The sequence below is a fragment of the Asterias amurensis genome, chromosome 1 (genome assembly GCF_032118995.1).
Source record: "Asterias amurensis chromosome 1, ASM3211899v1".
Lineage (NCBI taxonomy): Eukaryota > Metazoa > Echinodermata > Asteroidea > Forcipulatida > Asteriidae > Asterias > Asterias amurensis.
The window spans coordinates 10,451,224-10,457,580 of record NC_092648.1 but is presented as its reverse complement, the minus strand read 5'-3'; the positions used below and the strand labels follow the sequence as shown (position 1 = coordinate 10,457,580).

Genomic DNA, 6,357 nt, shown 5'->3' with positions numbered 1-6,357 from the left:
TTCGGATGTTACTTAAAGCCATTTGTTCTGAGTGCAACGCACTTACTTAAATGCAAAGGAACCCAGTAACTTTAAGAGAAGAGGTTTGTCCTGGTGTTCCTTGGTTCAAGTTTGGGCTGGATAGTCAGTAATGAAGTCAACTGACCCAGAACCAGACCTCAAACTCTTTTCTTTGTCTACACACAGGTGCAACATCTCTAAGATGGTCTCATTCAGTCTCTCGCACTCTGTGCTTTGTCTTATTCTACCAGTTCTGATGAATCTGGTAGCCCTTAAAGGCACTGGACACTATTGGTAAATAACTCAAAATAATTATTAGCAAAAAACCTTACTTGGTAACGAGTAATGGGGAGAGGTTGATAGTATAAAACATTGTGAGAAACGGCTTCCTCTGAAGTGATGTAGGTTTTGGGAAGGAAGAAATTTCCACGAATTTGATTTCGCGACCTCGGATTTAGAATTTGAGGTCTCAAAATCAAGTATCTGAAAGCACACAACTTCGTGTGACAAGGGCGTTTTTCCTTTATTATTATCTCGCAACTTTGATGACCAATTGAGCTCAACTTTTCACAGGTTTGTTATTTTGTTGAGTTACACCAAGGGAGAAGACTGGTCTTTGACAATTACCAATAGTGTCCAGTGTCTTAAGAGTTACTACTCCTTGGACAAACACAACAACACAAAGAAACCTTTTTAAATTTGACTTAACTAAAGTCACTTTTATTATTGCAAACAAAACGAGATACAAAATATACATACGCTAAAAAAATAAATCGCATCATCACTGAGGTCAAACTCAATTACATTTGATTTCACAAGATGGCCTCCAACCAGTCTTTTAAAAAACAACTCTTAGGTAATGTATATGGTAGGTGTCTCACTGAGGCACTGCAAAAGGTCACACTGATTGACCTACAAAGACAGAATGCATGTTCAGATGACATTATTGTCAACGTCTAGCCTGTACAACATTGTCAGTAACAGTGTTTATCCTCTACAATTGCATCATTTCCCAAAATGAGCCAAGTTATGCATTAGCCAACAGGAACTGCTGAGAGCAAATTCGTCACAACATGTTAACCAATAGCCTCATGTCACGGGTTAAAACAAACTGTGTCAAGTTCACAATTCGTTTTCCAATGATGCCTCTGGTTGCTCCAACACACGGAGCTGTTCTTCCAGTGAAGTGCTTATGTCTGGTGAGGACATGACTTAGCTTGCATCAGGATATTGGTGCAGACAAGATGGAACAGTTGAGCAAATCATTTCTAATAACTTCACAATCAATCATTCTGCTAAGCATTTCTTTCCCCCAGTGTTAGTATCCTCTTCACAACAGCTCCGCAATCAATCTCTCTCTCTAAAGGTTGATCCACTGAATGCAACATTTTTTCTCTCACAATGTTCTAACGAAAACATTTCATCTTGCCTCTCTTAAAACAAAGCGTTGCGCGGTTAGTGACGCACTGTGAATGCTTCACACGCATCACTGAGCGACAGGGTTTCCAAAATTTGTCTGTGTCCACAGCCAGAATTAACAGTGCCACAATGAAATACTGACTGCAGAAAGCTAGGACAAAAATGGTTCTCATGAAAGGCACCAGGATTTGTTGTTGTCTTGCGGGAAAATGTAAGATGCGTTCATCGTAATTGGCCGTGGTAGGCAGGAAACTTGGAACACTCATCCAATTGAGCCGAATGTAATGACAAACAATGGTGGCAGGCTAACAATCTCTCATAATCCTCGTTTGTGCAACAAAAGGACAAAGGTCTGGAATCATGAATCACATTATAACCCCAGGAAAAGGGAGATTTCAAGCATGAATTCCAGTACCCTTGTCCCAGTTTGTACAGATGAAACGAAGCGTTACACAGTGAGTGCACACAACGCAGAGAAATGTCTGGGGTGTTAGCGTTCTTGTATTCCAAGTCTATGGAAAACCGTTGTAGAAAAGGGAGATTTCAAGCACAAATTCCAGTTCCCTTTGCCCCAATTTGTACGGATGAAACAAAGCGTTACACAGTGAGTGCACGCACTGCAGCATGGTATGTCTGGGGTGTTATCGATCCTGTATTCCGAGTTTATGGAAAAACCGTTGTTCGTTTCCATCCGATTTCTGGCAGAGAAAGTAGTGGCATGTATTCAAGTCTTCCCATGTTACCTGCTAATCCAACACTTCCATAGATATCGCCCTCCTATAATAAGAATGTCTGTAAAGAAACAACAACCTTTCATAAGTTACAGTCTACATGGAAGCTTGTCTATAAGGGTCGAAAAGCTTGAGCTAAGAAAATGTAAACAAACAGTGAGACTACAGAATATGAAGGATATAAATGAGACTCAAGATGTAAATGGTTGTGGTGGTGGAGGAGGGGGGAGTGGGTTCATGCTTTCTTTAGTCCCACTGAATGACCTCAAGTATGTTTCAACTAGACTGGCTTTTTTGGAACAAACAGAAACGTAGGGTCTTTTTTAAGGGACAGTAATCCATCACATCATAATCAAATCTGGGAACGAGAGGGGGGGGGGGGGGGCTCTGTCAAGAACCTAACACTGTGACAAGTCCAGCTCAATTGACCTTAGCAGGTAGTCAATTTCTTCTTTTAAACTCTTGGCAATCTCAGGCCTGTTTTGAAGAAAAACAGACTCAGGTGATCTGTCCTGAGCAAACCGGGCAAAAACATCATTTTCAATCTTGTTATTGCACCTTCACAGCTGTACAAGGTTTTGCCTAGGGCCATACACCTCATTTCAGACTTCCCTTTTTCGTCCCAAATACAGCGTACAACTTTGTTCTTCTGCGTAACAAGCATGAATTGCTTTCACAAGCGAAGTTGGCTTTAATTTCTGTCAAAACATTCGGCTGCCCGAAATGATCGGACAAAATTACCATTCAATCAGACAAAAATTGGACCAAAAAGAGCACCACAATCCAGCCACAAGTACAGGAGGTATTCTATTACAACAAAAATCAGCACCAAGCACACCATTTTTCTGAATCTTATTTTATTATGACCTGGGGATGGTTCACGTACAGTTTATGTCACTTTTATTTCCATGTTCACGTGCCAATTAGTATGGTTTTGATACAATGGACCAAATGCAGTCTTGGAACTCCAAGCTACAGGAGATGTTACCGCCATATTTCATAATTTACATCTGCTCCCAATGCGCCGTATTTTTGACCGCGTGAGGGCGCTCTCAATCACTTCCGGGGGTATATTCATTCATACCCATTGATCGTTCAAGTAAGTTGTTATGCTAAAGTAGCAGTGATTACCAATAGTGTCCAGTGCCTTTTTATGTCATGTAATGTATTAACTTTCACCCAAAGACACATTGCATGATACAGCAAAAAGCAGGTAGTGTGTCAACACATTAGCAACATCATGTTTCTGTTTCTACTCCCGTTGTAACAAAAAAAATGTACCTCTAAATAACAACTTTATCAATTTCCCTTTTTCCAAAAGAGGAACAAGAATTGCAGTGGGACAGACAGTTTGAAGGGTAGGCAGCATTAAGAGAAAGTATCAATTTACGAGGGTACATGTCGTGCCAGCTTTCATCTAATTTCTAACCAGACTATTTGCTTATTGGCTGATTCCTGAGCTAAGCGAGACATTATGAATGAATCAAGATATCATGTAAGTAGCGCAAGACTTGCCATAGCTGGCTCAGGTAACCTTTATCTATAAGAGATGTTAAATTTGCAAATTTAACATCTCTTTTATCAGTCCGGTACCCGCTGCCAAAACATAGGATTCGAACTGCTTCTAGCTACCGGGCAACCTCAGTAGTCTAGTTGGTATGACACTGCTCTAGAGATGCAAGGGTCGTGGGTTCGAATCCCACCCGAGTAACATGCGAAAGTACTGAGTATACAGTGCTAACACATATCAGTGTATGGGTAAACTACCAAAATTAATAACCTTCATCTACATGTACAAAGCAATAGCTACATGTAGTAGTAAATTACATGTACTCACAGGATCTGTTCATGTTTGGTAATGACTGAAAATTAATGGGAATAAAAGAAAGAAGTACAGCAACTTTGGATAGTATATTCGTTAAGAAAAACATTTGCTTTGAAGTAAAATTGAATATAAAAAGATTACCACGCCTGACGCCTGTAAGAATTCTCAGATTGTGTATTCCTATTACGGATTTTCATCCACAAACACAACTTCAACTGTAGAGATCCCAAGTGCCCCCTCACTGATTTCTGTCGCCCCAAATCAACTGTCACCAGGGGCACCTTGCCACCTACTCCTAGGGCTGAAATAGGGTTACCGGGCCCATTCACAGTCAGTAAGGATGTAGGCATAGGTATCACATCAGATCAGATCAGGACGCACTACCTTCCCAACTTTTTATGAAGCAATGATGGTTAAGTGCCTTGCTCAAGGGCATACATGAAGTGTCATGACCGAGATTCGAACCCACACTCTGCTGCTGACAACACCAGTGCTTGAGTCCAGCAAACTAGACTGCATGCTTGACCACGGTACGCCACAGATAAAATGTAGTCACCCTTAATAAGTGATTGTGTTAATTAATGCTATTGTGTATGGTGTACTACTGGATGATTAAACATACATGTAACATGTACATGTGTAGTACAGGAGATAAGTTTATATTGATTTTACCTCTTGGTGTATTCTGTTGAATCCTCGTCCTTTTTAAATAGAGGACCGTTTTTTTGCCCATGTCTTTACAGAACAATGATCTACAACTTGATCAGTCTTAGAAACAGCACTCCTACCACTAAAATAGACATCACTAAACAAGAAATTCCTTCACGTTTTAGATATTGGCTATAACTCATGCTTTAAAAAGGATATTTGGTAACCACTCTAACTTCGGGCAATTACAGCCGGTTAACAGAATCAATATTTTCATTTTGCCACATATTTCCATGTAATTAGATTACCTGGCAGTTTTACTGTGCTGACTGATTAAGTTTAGCATTCCCCGCCCTCAATTTTCGATAAGTTAAAAGTTTCCTCCACCAGCCACCACAATGACTTACCTACACAACCCCCCCCCCCCCCTTCGAAAAAGACTGGCTGTTTAAACCCACAGCATTCTCCCTGAACAGTGGTCCACTGGCCAAATGGCACTTGTAAAACACCCGAAGAGCAGTCACAATTTTCTCTAAGTTATTCGGCTGGCTAGTTTAATGTTGAAAAGCATCCCTATTTCATTTGAAATTGACTTGTTAAAAAAAGCTGACGGACCAGTGAAATGACAAGCTCACTGCAGCAGATTTCACGAAATGCTAGGATTAATCGTATATCGAGCTTAGGATGGGTTCAATGCGTTGTAACATCTATGGTTACGGAACCTAACTCATCCTAAAGTCCTAAGTTAGGAAGAGTTTGGTGAAAACGACGGTGGGTCCTGCTGGCTATAGTCAATGAAAAAGTTAACCCTAACCCCCTTCCCCAATAATAATTTCTAATAACATTTCCTTGGGACGTGCTTGTCAAAAATAAGAAATTAAATGTCACAAATCACTGTTGCAATTTCTTTTCCGGGTTTCGAGATGATGACAAATAATGTCAACGGCAGAGAGGACTTCTCGAGAGATGTTGGGGAAGAAAAATAGGGAGGATTTTCTAAGGAGGGGGTATGTGACACATAACTTACATGTAGATGCACATTTTTGGCCACAAGGGCATTTAGGTAGCTATCTGAACAATAATTATAGGGCCTATCTTCTGGCTGTGGCGATCCACAAACACTGGTTTGAAGACAGTCGGGAATTAGTGTCAAGGTCGCAACTAATCCAGTAGTGAACTTTTCTAGTCAAGACCTAGATGATTCCGTGTGGTGATTACATACTTCTACAAAGTACATACACAAATGCATGTACCGGTACTCAGCCTATGCACAGTTCGGTCACAATACACAACCAGTTGACTGATTCCAAATGAATCCTGGAATATGATTCCAAGATTAGAGGCTCCAGTTGCAACAAAGTAAACTGAATGTGTATTATCTTGGACCTTAGGCCCAATTTCATTAAGCTGATAGGCAGAAAATACTGCTTAGCAAATTGCTGTTGCTAAGCAGGTTCGATTTGTACAATATTAATTAATTTTTTATTGCATTCCGTTTTATAAAGCTCTTTTGGTCTTGTTTGTGTTGCAGAGTTCTTGTAAAATGCTGTTTTTGTTTAGTCCAGGTGTGTACATGCGTTTTTTCTTTTTTGTGTGTGCTGGTGTGGTGTGTGTCTTGCCAAAGGTGTGTGGTTGCTGTTTAATTTTATTCCCCTTTTTGCTTGTGTATTTTATATAATAATTTTTGTATATAAATTGTTGTTCTCTTAATGATGTCCTTTTAATCTTTTTAAA

General features: G+C 40.1%; 1 protein-coding gene across 1 annotated transcript in view; it reads right to left on the bottom strand.

Moving 5' to 3' along the window:
- Positions 1–719: 719 nt before the first annotated feature.
- The window catches only part of LOC139945260 (WD repeat-containing protein 27-like), a 95,706-nt gene continuing 90,068 nt past the window's right edge, over positions 720–6,357 (bottom strand). The window contains exon 25 of the mRNA XM_071942592.1: positions 720–2,211. The gene's annotated coding sequence lies outside the window, so the exon portion shown is untranslated. The remainder of the gene's footprint in view (positions 2,212–6,357) is intronic.